Genomic DNA, 14,650 nt, shown 5'->3' with positions numbered 1-14,650 from the left:
ACTTCTGAGGCTTGCCAGGCACTGTGATATTTCCTAGTGTGAGGTAGACAATCAGCAACTCACAAATTCCTTTATTACTAATGCAGTTGCACCATATGGAAGATGGCAGCCAGCCTATGGAGCCAGTGAATACTGACCTGTCACATCTAACTTGCCCCATTACCATGGTATCTGAGCACCTCTCAACCATTCTAAAGCATTTATCCTCACAACACCACTGTAGGGTGCTGCTTTCCTTCCCATTATACACCTGAGAAACAGCAGAACATAGGCTTTACGTGGCTGGCCCAAGGTCACAGAGGAAGTCAGCGGCAAGGTCAGAAATGGAACCGATGTCTCTAAAGTCCCTGGCTAATGGCCAAACCATTATGTAACTATGTCAGGTGACTGAGGCCAAGAAATAAAAATGAGGCTCTTCCCAGCATTTCTGTGTGCCATCTTTTTATTACAACATGTCAAAAGGAAACTCAGGCCCAAAACCAAGCTAATGAAACCACATGAATCCCTTCCTCGAGAAGGGGACCTAGGGCAGAACTGAAAGAGATGACTGTAGAGCTTCTCACTTTTCCTGGAAGGAAATGGTGCTGAGGAGAACTAGGAGAATGTGAAATTCTCCAGATTACAACGCATGGCGGACCCAGAGACACTGGCAAACTGCAATATATTGCAGCAGAAGCATCCCAGGGGATAAATTATTCACAAATTTGAATATTGTGACCGCGCAGGAATGTCACTGCTTCTTCCCAACAAGCCAGGTAAGATTGGGATGTATACGTAGGGGCATAGCGAGCAGATCGAGGGACGTGATCGTCCCCCTCTATTCGACATTGGTGAGGCCTCATCTGGAGTACTGTGTCCAGTTTTGGGCCCCACACTACAAGAAGGATGTGGATAAATTGGAGAGAGTCCAGCGAAGGGCAACAAAAATGATTAGGGGTCTGGAACACATGATTTATGAGGAGAGGCTGAGGGAACTGGGATTGTTTAGTCTGCGGAAGAGAAGAATGAGGGGGGATTTGATAGCTGCTTTCAACTACCTGAGAGGTGGTTCCAGAGAGGATGGTTCTAGACTATTCTCAGTGGTAGAAGAGGACAGGACAAGGAGTAATGGTCTCAAGTTGCAGTGGGGGAGGTTTAGGTTGGATATTAGGAAAAACTTTTTTACTAGGAGGGTGGTGAAACACTGGAATGCGTTACCTAGGGAGGTGGTAGAATCTCCTTCCTTAGAAGTTTTTAAGGTCAGGCTTGACAAAGCCCTGGCTGGGATGATTTAATTGGGGATTGGTCCTGCTTTGAGCAGGGGGTTGGACTAGATGACCTCCTGCGGTCCCTTCCAACCCTGATATTCTATGATTCTATGATTCTATGCTTGAACATTATGCTACAGACCTATTACATAATAAAGCTAAGTCATGAGGAATTTGAACAGTTAACAAATGGACTAATTAGAGACCGAATCATTTGTGGTGCAAACGATTATCAGGTCAAAGTGGGGGCTACTGGGAGACTTTGCAGAGAATAGCAGGCTATTTGGAGAGCCAATGAAAACTGTGTTACCCACACGAAAGTGTTAACAAGCAGTAAAAGAAATGAAGTGCATTCAGTTAAAAATACACAACAAGGCACTAAGAAAGAATGTAAGATCAAACAAATGGCTTTTCTTTGCAACAAATGGTATTGCCAATCCCAAGCTTTCGAAAACCATGAATCAGGACCCCTAAAATCATGAGATTGGCCTGTAAATCACGCAATTTTACAAAATGATAAATGCTGGGTTCTTTTTATTCACCTACGGAGATCTGAGCCTTTGGAGATCATGTTTTCAAGCTTTTCTCTGCACCCATGAGGGCTAGAAAACTTACTTTATTTATAATGAGATTCTTGTGTAATCACCTGACTCCAGGAGCTGGGGCTTCAAAAATATCATAAGACTCCGATAAAATCATGGGAGTTGGTAACACCTAAAATGTGGATACCATGACCAAAAAATGCTAAATTCAAGGGATGTGGTGAAAGAAAGCATTCTGTAAAAGGGTGCTGCTCTCAGCACAAATTGCAAAGGAAATCAAAAGCAAGTAAAATTCACGAGTGCACAGCTGGAGGGAAAAGTTCCGGTACAGCGACAGAGTGCTTGGCTGAGTCATAATGAATTTACGAAGCAAGGCTCTACAACAGATTGGTTTGTGACACTGGAAATAAATGAACAAAAAAGAGACTTTCAAAATAGCTACTGGGGCTGAGTGCAATGCAATCACAGCAAGAGGGTACAAAATGATTAGTGACAGCTCTTAAACTAAAAAACTAAGCTTGTTTCCTACAAGTGGCATTAAATAAACCCATGCAGCAAAGCTACACTGGCATGTCTGTATAAGGACAAATGCCACCCATCAGAGTTTGGAACCAGGCCATTTTAACTTGGGTGGCTAACTATGACTATTAGAAAAAGGCTGTCTGGAAAAGAAGAATTCTGTTTTGTGAGAAATGTTGAGGCTTCAACATTTGTTTTTTGTGCTGGACTGGAACAAAACTGAGACCTTTGGAAATGTTTAGTGCAAAAAAAAAAAAAAAAAGATGCCCAGAATAGCAAATAGCCTGCGGGTAAAGGCACGCACCTGGAAGACCATGAGTGGTGTCTCTGCGCGGATTCACATCCTGGCTCTGTCTGAATCAGAGCCAGGCCTTGGACTTGGGTTTCCCAGAGACCACATGAGTGTCCTAACCATTGGGCCACAGAGGGTATGTCTACACAGCAATCAAGGTTGGCTGATTGGTGCTTGCAAGGCTCAGACTGCTGGGCTGTAAAATTGCTATGTAGATGTTCAGACTTGGCCTGGAACCTGAGCTCTGGGACCCCACTTCCCCCTCTTTCCCGTGGGTGCTCGACCCCTTCTCTGCCCTGGCCCTGCCCCCACTCCACCCCTTCCATGAGGCCCTGCCTCTTCACACCCTTTCCCTGCCCCCATTCCAACCCCTTCCCCAAAGTCCCCGCCCCAACTCCGCCCCCTCCCTGCCAATATTCCAACTCCTTCCCCAAATCCCCGCCCTGGCACCGCCTCTTCCCCGCCTCCTCCCATGAGCACGCCACATTCCCGCTCCTCCCTCCCCCCTCCCGGAGTGTGCTAATGCTGCCAAACATCTGTTTGGTGGCGGCTGGGTGGGAAACACTGGGAGGTAGGTGGAGGAATAGGGACGTGACACACTCAGGGGAGGAGGAGGAAGTGGGGCGGGGGGTGAGGGGAGCTTGGCTGCCGGTGGGTGCAGAGGACGCTCTAATTTTTCCCCATGGGTGCTCCAGTCCTGGAGCACCCACGGAGTCAGCGCCTATGCCCTGAGCCCAAACATCTACACAGCAATATTTAGCCCCACAGCTTGAGTCCACCGACCCAGGTCTTTTATTCCAATGTAGACATACTCAGAGTCTTTCTGGCTCAACGAATATTTGATTATTTACACATGTTGAAACAGCTCCAACAGGAGAGACTGACTCTACAGCCAACTGATCCAGGCACTCACCTTCTGCTTCAGAGCAAGGACTTGAACTTAGGTCTCCTACAGACAGGTGAGTGCATCAGACTCTTGAATATTCTGGGGTGGGCTAGTCAATCTGGCCAGGTGTCCCCCTCCTCATTCCTGCACCTGAAATTTTCCTAACAAAAACATTTAGTTGAGACCAACACATTTCTGATAAGAGTTTTGGTTTTGACGCATCAGCTGTAGTATCTCACACACTCACAACTGTAGCCTCAGAATCCTGTCATGTTTTTATCCTAACTTCAGTCCGAGGAGGTGGGGAAGTGCCATTATCCACATTTACAGATGGGCAACTGAGGCACAGAGAAACGAAGTGGCTTGCCCAAGATCACGGCAGGAAACAGGGAATAGAACAAGACTTAATTGGTACTATTTGAACAGAGCTGTGAAGGTATAAAGTATTTTCCAGCTGCTAGATATTCTTTATTAATAAAGTAGCAGGGCCGAGTGGATATTTTAAGGCACAAAGATCCTGTTTTCTGCATATGGTCTTAGTTATAAAACCAAAGGGAAAACAAATAGAGAAAATATGAAATATAAACAGCATTGCTGCTCAATAGAATGTTTTTCAGTGTTTTCCATGAGGCCTCGACTGCTCTGCAAGGCAGATTGTAAAACAACTTTACAAGCCACATTTATACTACGAGCTACACTTATTGAAGTCCATTTCAAACACTTGTTCTGCCGGCCAAATTCCATAAATTAAACACTTATCCAATAACGCATACCTCTCTACTTGGATCCTCTATTTTGTTTTTGGCTTTATAGGGCTCTCTGTCTCTTTTTTAAATCCGTTGAGAACACTAACGAAAAAAGCCTGCTTGTTTTAGACATGGACCTTAAGAAATAAACCAGCAAAAATAAAATCGAAATAAAAAGAGACAGAGAGAAAACAGTACAACCTTTCAGCCGTTCATGCCAGCTTACTAAAATAAGACTTTTGTTCCATTATTTTACATGTTGATGCCACTGATAGACGCCAAATGACTGAAGCAAAGAAGCTTCTCTCAAGGTCCATTTCTGCAGGACAACACGCAGACACAGCAACATCAGTTCTAAACAAAATCAATGCCTTTCTTAATCAAAGAAGATATGCTGAAAGGATGAGGAGGGAATAAGTTCTGTTAGAGCAGTGGGTTAGGAATCACAAATGGGTTCTCTCTTCAACTCACATGGAAAGCTTGGGTAAGTCAATTACCAGTGACTCCTTTCTGCCTCAGTTTACCCATCCATGAAATGGGGATAATACTTTTTACCTTCCTCTGATGGGTGTTTTGAGATTTAATCCAGGGCCTAATTGTGACTTGGCCTAAGTGCCTGTGCAAGAGAGTGAGAAACCCCCTGAGACGGCTACATGGGCTACCTACACACTTAGTGCAGGGATGCAGAAGTAAGTGGGGCTATGAGGTTTTCCTGCTCCCCAGAGCAGGTGAGTGGGGAATGGGTGGAGACTTGGCTCCACTTTCCAGCCAGTGCGGCTGGGCTGATGTAAGGAATGTTGTAAATTTCTTCTGGTAAAAGCCAGAAGTAAATTACTACTCCCCGGAGCACGGAGAAAACAGGGGAGGGATTTTGCCCAAAGGTGGTATCTCTAAGGCCTAGCCTGAACTGTAAAGGGTTTGTTGATATAGCTATCGTGGCAAACCCCCTTTTTGGGGACACAGTGTATACCAGCCATAGAACTCTCTTGCTGGTATAGCTTATTCAGTTCCCTGGAATATAACAAGCTATATCAGGAAAAGGACTTTTTTTTTTTTTATACTAGTTTAACTGCATCTACACTTGGGCTTTTCCTAGTTGGTCAAGGTGGGTAAAAAAAAGAAAGAAAAGACAATGCTGACCGACATGGCTATGCCACCAAAAGTTTTAAGTTTAGACCAGCCCACAGTCACACGGCGTCTGCTTCTGAGGCTACTCCTGGATTGGTTCAGTTCAATGCGCCACCGTGTGCTCATGGCCATGCCTAACAGTGAAGTCTAGATTGTGAAAGGTTAGATTCTGCCACCACTACTCACCCTGAGGTGTATTCTACTTCACAACTTCTATTACTTGCTGAATCTTGCCAGAAAGTGCTTTGGGCTCCTTGGAGTTGGATGAAAGTAGCTATATTAGTTCAATGTTTTAATAGAGTAACCATCCTGGTACCTCTTCTTTTAATTCACATCACCTGCTTTTTAATAGAAAGTTAATAGGAACTTTCTCCTTTAGATTGGAACAGCTTAATATATGTTTCCCTGGTAACTACAACACCATGAGCCTTCCCTGAAAACCCCATTGGGTTACAGAAATGTAGTAGAAAACCGCAGAGGGCAAATATAAAACAAACTCATTGATTCTTTTTATTTTAAATTCTGGCAGAGACATAAACATTTATAAAAAGGAATTTACATGTAGAAAAGCAGGTGTTTTCATCATGCAGATCAAAGCATGCATTTATCTTGATTTATTGGGTTCCGTCTCAGCAAACTTTCGAGACATCCAGGTGACAATATTTAAGAAGCTACAGAAGCTAAATATTTGAACCTTTGAAGTCTGTAATGTTATGCCCCTTATAACACAGACATTGCTTTCCTCTATATTGCCTACGCGACTGAGCTTGATATTTCAAAGATTGTAGACAATGAGTCAAGCTCCCCAGCAGTGCTACCAGTGTTACCAGTTACAGACTTGTGTAAATGGGAAAAAGTATGGTGACTTGCACAGGAATTCTGATACCACAGTGCCAAAGGTAGCATAAAAACCCACATAGGTAATTTTGCCATTCACTGGAAGAGCAAAATGAATGGACCTTATATACTCAGGGCCTGTTCTAAAGCCCACTGAATTCAGTGGAGAGACCCGCACTTACTTCAATGGGCTTTGCATCAGACACTAACATGAAGGAAGGGTGAAGAACAAGAAGGGTGTCATACAGGAGGGTGTAAGAAAGAGTAAGCTCTATTTAGCGACTGCACAGTTGCTGACCCCCCACCCCCGCCCCGACTAAACTGGCATGAGTCTACTGGCCCATAACTCTTACTATACTGGTGTAAATCCACAATGTGGTTGCACTCCATATGAATCTATGAAAATATGCTAATGAGTGTGAATATAATGTAACTGGAATATGCTTCATGCGAAAGGTCTCTTGTAAGGTATCATTACAAAGTATATAATCTACTGAGTGTGATCATCCAGTTGTATGAATGTATCATTCTTGTATCTGAAACTAGGACTCCAAAAAGAAAAGGAAGACTTGTGGCACTGAATGCATCTGATGAAGTGAGCTGTAGCTCACGAAAGCTTATGCTCAGCTAAATTTGTTAGTCTCTAAGGTGCCACAAGTACTCCTTTTCTTTTTGCAGATACAGACTAACACGGCTGCTACTCTGAAACCTGTCATAGGAATCTAAAATATAACTCTGACGTCCTATGCAAAGTGTTATGCAAAGTGTGGGCCATTAATGGTGGTTTGGACTCTTGATGGCTCCCATTAACCAGGACAATTGACTGTAGATGGCTCTGTTTACTTGCAAGCCTTCCTGTGAGTCAGACTGGGAAGAATGAAGGCTTGGGGTCTCACAGGACATGTGACGATGTCACCTGGTACTGGAATCCATCTTAAACCTGGTGCTTTTCCATTTAGAAGGAGGGGTGGGGACCCAAAGAGACAAAAGATTCCCACCTTGTGCCAAAGGTATATAAGGGGATGGAACAGAACAGAGGGGGCTGCAGTCATGAGAAATCCCCTAGCTACCACCTGAGCTGGAACAAGGACTGTACCAGGGGAAAGGATTGGGCCCAGACTAGGAAGGAGCCTAGTCTGTGAAATAAGCTTATTGGAACATCTCTGAGGGTGAGATTTAGCTGCATTTAGTTTCCTACTGTATTAGGCTTAGACCTGTGTGTTTTATTTTATTTTGCTTGGTAACTTCCTTTGTTCTGACGGTTGTTACTTGGAACCATTTAAATCCTACTTTTAATATTTAATAAAATCACTTTTTTCTTATAAATTAACCCAGAGTAAGTAATTAATTCCTGGGGGAGCAAACAACTGGGCATAGCTCTCTATCAGCGTTATACAGGGCAAACAATTTATGAGTTTACCCTGTATAAGCTTTATACAGATTAAAACGGATTTATTTGGGGTTTGGATCCCACTGGGAACTGGGTATCTGGGTGCGAGAGACAGGAACACTTGCTAAGCCATTTTCAGTTAAGACTACAGTTTTGGGGGTATGTGGTTCAGACCCTAGGCCTGTGTTGGAGCAGGCTGGCATGTCTGGCTCAACAAGGCAGGGTTCTGAAGACTCAAGCTGCCAGGGAAAACGGGCTCAGAGGTAGTCTCAGCATATCAGGTGGCAGTCCCAAGGGGGTTTCTGTGACACAACCCGTCACACAGAGTAATTAAATGGAGTCCAATTTTCACCTCATTTACACCAAGGCATATCAGGCATTATTCCTCAGCAGTGAATGTGGTTACATTAGTGTAATTGATCCTATCCACCAACCTCAATAGAGATACTCTAGATTTGCACTGATATACTTGCAAGCTGAGTCTGGCCCCTTTGACGGGAAGTAGGCCTGCTTACACCAGGTGTGAATTTGGTCTATACAGAGTACCGAATCAGTGCAAAGTAACAGTCCATGGTTAGGCCACTGACACTGTAACTGATAGCTAACTTCCCCCACCTTTTGCATCATCATTGCATTTGGCTCAAGTTGTGAGGCAGAGCAAACACAAATCATGCTTAAACCATTGAACTTTCCATTGTCAAGTTTGTTTACACATTGCTCTCAAAGAGCTGTGCGCAGGATGGACGCTCCATTTCACGAGGGATCTCAAAATTCGGCTTTGTTCTGAATTGGAGCAAAACCTGAAAATGCTGACATTTTCTGCAAAGGAAAGCTCAGGGAGGGAGCATGGGGGAAATAACTTCAGTTCATTTGAAACATTTTGTTTTGACAACATCAGAACACTGTGTTTCCATTTTAACTTTTGATTTTATATGATAACATATAATCCAACAAAAATACAATTTGAAACCAAGTGAAAAACAACTAATACAAAGATTGATTTAACTGTCATTTTATTATGAATGAGAACGTGGAGTCTCACTAACACTGAGGGCTAACTTTATGCTGTTAAGCCTTAGCCCTACATAAAGGGCAATGCAGATCGCCACTGTTGCAGCAGAAGCACTGGAGAGTCCGTAAATTGGACTGTAAATTGTAGCAGAGGTTTTATCAGGCCTATGCTCGTAAAGCACTGTGAAATATTTGGTTACAAAGAATTCCACTAACATGCAGTAGTCAAAATGAAACGTCGGTGTGTACTTACCCATTAAGGTTTTTTAGGTACAATTGATGAGGTTCCTTCAAAAAGTTCTAAAGGCTGGATCTGCAGTTGGTGTAAATCAGAGGAGCTCCTTTGACTTCAGTGAGCTAAGCCAGTTTATACCAGCTGAGCATCTAGCCCTGAAAGTTTAGTTCCTTATCAAAACCTATGCACATTCCCCCTGGGTAACCGCACTGTCCAAGTCTACAGCCACTTTTGTTATTGATTTTCTTGGGAACAAAGAGGAACTGGGAAATTATAGGCCAGTCAGCCTAACTGTGACACCTGGAAAGATGCTCGAACAAATTATTAACCAATCAATTTGTAAGCACTTAGATAATAGGATTATAAGGAATAGCCAGTGTGGATTTGTCAAGAACAAATCACACCAAACCTGCCTAATTTCTTTCTTTGACAGGGTTACTGGCCTAGTGGACTGGGGTAGGAAGGAAAGCAGTAGACATGATAAATCTTGAGTTTAGTAAGGCTTTTGACACAGTCCTGAATGACTTTTTCATAAGAAAACTAGGGAAATGTGGTTTCGATTAAATTACTATACGGTGGGTGCACACTTGGTTGAAAGACCATATTCAAAGAGAAGTTATTAATGGTTTGCTGTGCAACTGGAAGGATGTATCCAGTGGGGTCCCACTGTGATCAATCCTGCGTCCAGTATTGTTCAATATTTTCATTATGACTTGGATAATGGAGTGGAGAGTACACTTATAAAATTTGCAAATGACACCAAGCTGGGAAGGGTTGCAAGCACTTTGGAGGACAGGATTAGAATTCAAAACAACCCTGACAAATTGGAGAACTGATCTGAAATCAACAAGATGAAATTCAATAAAGACAAGTGTGAAGTACTTCACTTACGAAGGAAAACTTAAAGTTGCATAACTACAAAAATGGGGAATAACTGGTGTGACAGACCCAGATCAGTGGGGTACAGGAGTCTGGTAGAAGGCAAATATACTGGTCACTGGATGAATAGTTTTCTGTTCCCTGAGTGACCAGAGCAGGGGCTGCACTAGAGCAATCAGGAACCTGCTAGAACCAATTAAGACAGGCAAGCTAATTAAGACACCTGGAGCCAATTACGAACATACTAGAATCAATTATGGCAGGCAGACTAATCAGGACACCTGGTTTAAAAAGGACCTCCCACCAGTTAGTAGGGGGTGTGCAAGGATCAGGGAGTGAGAATGTATGTTGCTGGAGGACTGACAAGTACAAGCGTGATCAGGCGTCAGGAGGAAGATCCTGCGGTGAGGATAAAGAAGGTGCTGGAGGGAGGCCATGGGGAAGTAGCCCAGGGAGTTGTAGCTGTCACACAGCTGATACAGAAGATGTAGACAGCTGCTATTCACAGGGCCCTGGGCGGGAACCCGGTGTAGTGGGCAGGCCTGGGTTCCCCCCATCCCTGCAACTCCTGATTGGACATAGGAGGAGTTGACCTGGTCTGTGAGCAACACCAGAAGGGAAGGTTTAATTTGGAAAGGGATCTGGCCCGTCCCTGACTGACTAGGCGGGACAACAGAGACTGCGGAGATTGTTCTCCGTTTCCCCCATGCTGGCCAGTGATAAAGTTAGCTGAGTGAATGGCAGGTTTGTGTCTCTAGCAGAAGTGACCAAACTGAGGGCTGCTGTGAACCTCTGAGATGAGCAAATCCACCAAAAGGTGCCGGACCCACCAAGGCAGAGGAGGAACTTTATCACACTGGCTATGCCACAGTACTTCTGAAAAGGATCTGGGGGCTATAGTGGATCACAAATTGAATATGAGTCAACAATGCGATGCAGTTGCAAAAAAGGTTAATATCATTCAGGAGTGTATTAACAGGAGTGCTATATGTAAGGCAGGGATATATCTGACCTGCTCTACTTAGCACTGGTGAAACCTCACCTGGAGTACTGTGTCCAATTCTGGGTGCCATTCTTTAGGAAAGATGTAGACAAACTGGAGAGAGTCCAGTGAAGAGCAACAAAAGCGATAAAAGGTTTCGAAAACCTGACCTATGAGGAATGGTTAAAAAAACTGGGCATGTTTAATCCTGAGGAAAAGCAGACTGATGGGTGGTCTGAGAACAGTCTTTAAATATGTTAAAGGCTCTTATAAAGATGATGGTGATCAATTGCTCTCCATGTCCACTGAAGGTAGGACAAGAAGTAATAGAGTTAATTTGCAGCAAGGGAGATTTAGGTTAGATATTAGGAAAAACTTTCTAACTATAAGGGTAGTTAGCTCTGTAATAGGCTTCGCAGTCATTGGAGGTGTTTAAGAACAAGTTGGACAAACATTGGTCAGGAATGGATGGTCTAGGTTTAATTGGTCCTGCTTCGGTGCAGGGGGCTGGACTTGATGAATTTTTGAGGTCACTTCCAGCTCTACATTTCTAAGAGTCTATATCTGTAGTCTTAGTGTTCTTCATATGCTAGTCATTCAGCATTATATCTCAATAACTCAAACCCATCTGCCATTTGTCATCACGTGACAATGTTCCTCACGCAGTATCAATTGACTGTACTAATGTGTTTCTATCCTAAAAGAGCAGGTGAGAAATACAACTGGTTTCTCCTTGACATCTTAGGCCATAGCTTGACATCAGGACAGGCTGAGCAAACCTGACATCACACAGCCAGGTGCAGGTCAATTCTGTACGTCTAGAACTTCCTGATGTGTGTCTCCTTGTGAAATTCCTTTACAACCTAATTAGTATTGTGTATTGTCTAATACTGGATAGATAAAAAGACCATGAAATGGCCTTGTGTTTCCTGCCATTGCCACCTGGTTGTTTCTGATCGTGAAGGTGAAGGAGTCCAACAGGAAGTCGTCATGCTTTTGTCTATAGCTTTGCGGACAGAAAAGCCACTTGCTGGTGTATATTATGGAGGTGATGTTATGGACAGGTGAACCAGATGTCCGAATGGGGCCCCAGCAAGCCACCTTTCTGTAAGGAAGGGATGTTTTCTGCAGAGAGCCTGGATAATAAAGTAAGGAACAGCCATTTTCAGCGAAAAAGGCAGGAGATTCTCAGCCCCAACATTCTGTTCGCCCCACGACTAGCGCAGTGTGAGGAGAACTTAAAGCTGCCTGAAGGCAGAAGTTGAGGATTCCTGTCTCTGGGCTGACGTCCCAAGGCCAACTGCTCCTGGCACCACAGCATAAATGGCACTTTGGGGGAGGGCTTGAGCATGATGTGCTCTAGCAATCCTGGCTGGGGGATGGTTCCTTGGGAACTTTTATTTGTTTGCTCACGTGAAAACAGTTCTGAGGTGCGAGTTTAGGCTCCAGCAGCCCCAGAATGTCTCTCTGTGCCTGGGTGAGCTGAGCGCTGCTGTGGTGCATCTGGCCTTTACACAGGCATTAGTATTGTGACATGATGCGGTACGTATAGTCCAGCAACAACGATACTAAAGAGAAAGACTGATCCAGGTTAGGCTTACTGGAGTGGAGTAAGTCTCTTGGAATTCACACTTTTTTGCTCTCTGGATAGTTTTACTGGGCAGGTGTAACTTGCCTTCAGATAGGGCCGAAATACTGTCCAAATCCAAAGTCAAATCAAATACTGAAAGAGTTTTCAGTGAAAGGCCTGGTTTAAACTTGAGACAAATGAGGAGGTTTAGGATTTCATCCAGCCACAATAAGATTCCATCTTGTCGTTCCTCTGGAGACCGAAGACATGATGCATGGTCCCAAAAATTCAGTCACCCTGGTTCTGTTGAGCTGATTAGGTGAAATCTGACATATTTTCTCTCTGTTAAGACCACTTGTAAAAACCTAGAAGTCATTTCACAAAATAGGTTGCAATTTTCCTGAACTGTTACAATTATTTATTTTCAGGTTTTCAGTTACTGAATAATTACATCAGAACTCACAGCGGCAAGCGGTATACCTATGAATCAATAACCCTTGCTGTTTAGAACTAACAGCTGCAAGATATAGCAATGAATCAGAACTAACAGCCACAAGGTATATCTATGACTCAATTTACCCAGGTTAGCAGTGCTGTCGCACATTGCTCCCCCATCCATTTACTGCGATGCCACAACCCTTTGGGAATTCCAGGGGCTGGTGGAAAATGAACGTCTTCCCATCCACCAGGACCTTAACAATGTCCCTTACCACCGCCTGAAGTTGTCAACCAATGCAATTAACCTTCAGCAAAGCAACTTCAACCCTGACGAAGCTTGGAAAGCCAAATGAAATTCTCAGGAAGTCACAAATAAACACCTCATGAAAGACCCGATGCAGAAGGTCGTTGGCTTCGATCCTCCCATGAAGCTCATGGGCAACCCTAAATCATATCCACGTAAGCCATGGCAGATGTGGATACTTGCTGCACAAATGGAAAATTAAAGACTCTTCAGTGTGTGACTGTAGTCACCCAGAACAGACCATGGAACAATGCCCGATTCACAAATATGAAAGAAGCATCACAGCACTACACTCTGCTACTCCAGACGCAATTATCTGGCTTAACCATCTGAATTTTAATTGTTGCTCTATGTTTACATCAGCCATACAAAGAAGAACCTTGCTTTTCATTAGATCAAGAGAAATGCATTTCTTGGAATAGAGCCTGATTTAGCTCCCTTTAAAATCAATGGAGAAACTTCTTTTGAGTTCTTTGGGAACTGGATTGGTCCCATAATGCCTTGAGAAAGGGAAGCTGGAAGCTAAATATTTTTAATCCGAGTACAAGTTATGTGTTTGACAAGGACTAGAATTCCTTATGACAGGCCTGATCCAAAGCCCTTTGGAGTCAACAGGAGCTTTTCCACTGACTTCAGTAGGCTTTGGACCAGGTCAAGATGATTTCATTTCTCAGCCTGACAAACACAGCTAGGCATGGGGCATCTCTGCGGGGTCAATGGTAAATAATTCCCCTACCTCAAGCCACAGAGTGGCAGTGGAACTGCTCCATCTTCATGACTTGTTGGGTTATGTGTACACTGCAATTAAAACCCCATTGCTAGCCCATGGCAGCTGACTCAGGCTGGCAGGGCTTGGGCTAAGGGGCTGTTTCATTGCAGTGCAGATGTTTGGGCTCAGGCTGGAGTCCAGGCTCTAGGACCCTGTGAGGTGGGAGGGTCCAGGAGCTCAGGTTCAGAGGATTTGTATAGTGCCAGAACGTCTGCTCTATCCGGCCACAACCTGCTCCCATCTGCACAGCAGTGTGCTCTGTGACATGCCTGGCGTGCTCACTGCGCGTGGAGCCTCCCCAGTGCCTGCCCCACTTTATGGAATGGCACCAGTCCTGCCGTCAGAGGAGGGAGACGGCATGTTGTCTCTAATAAAATAAAACACATGCAAAAATCAGTGGGTCTAATACATCCCTGGCGTAACTCCACTTATGGCAAAGATCTGACAGGGAGAGAGTTGGACGCACCTCAAATCACTCAGGCAATGAGCCAGATTCATTCCTGGTGAAAAGCAACTTACTGAAGGGGCATCTGGGCCAGAGGAATCTGGCCCAGAGACCTAAGTCAGAATTGTGTGCACAGATCCAAAGTCAGCATTTGGCCCTTCCTATGCAGCAGTGCAACCTCCGAAGGTGGAATTCGGATTTGATCGTAAAGAATCTGAAAGCGTTTCCCAGAGGATGATCTTATGAGAGGGGAAAACCTGCCTGTTGTAGGAGACAAGAATGGACTAATCACACTGAAAACCAAACAGGTATCTGTACAAAGTTCTATAACAGGGGAGCTAAATGCACAACTCCAACTTTTGTCCATGCTTTCCCCAAAATATTTACTCATGTAGAGTCTTCTCCAAACACCATTAAAGTCAGCGAGACT

At 44.1% G+C, this 14,650-nt stretch overlaps 1 protein-coding gene across 1 annotated transcript in view; it reads left to right on the top strand.

Moving 5' to 3' along the window:
* The window catches only part of LOC144930545 (uncharacterized), a 171,084-nt gene that overhangs the window by 67,876 nt on the left and 88,558 nt on the right, over positions 1–14,650 (top strand). Inside the window, exons 3-5 of the mRNA XM_078852703.1 lie at positions 3,466–3,559; positions 4,508–4,716; positions 12,693–14,528. The gene's annotated coding sequence lies outside the window, so the exon portion shown is untranslated. The remainder of the gene's footprint in view (positions 1–3,465; positions 3,560–4,507; positions 4,717–12,692; positions 14,529–14,650) is intronic.

The sequence above is a fragment of the Lepidochelys kempii genome, chromosome 5, assembly GCF_965140285.1.
Source record: "Lepidochelys kempii isolate rLepKem1 chromosome 5, rLepKem1.hap1, whole genome shotgun sequence".
Classification (NCBI taxonomy): Eukaryota; Metazoa; Chordata; order Testudines; family Cheloniidae; genus Lepidochelys; species Lepidochelys kempii.
Note: the sequence above shows the minus strand (reverse complement) of the source record. Positions and strands in the feature narration are given on the sequence as shown.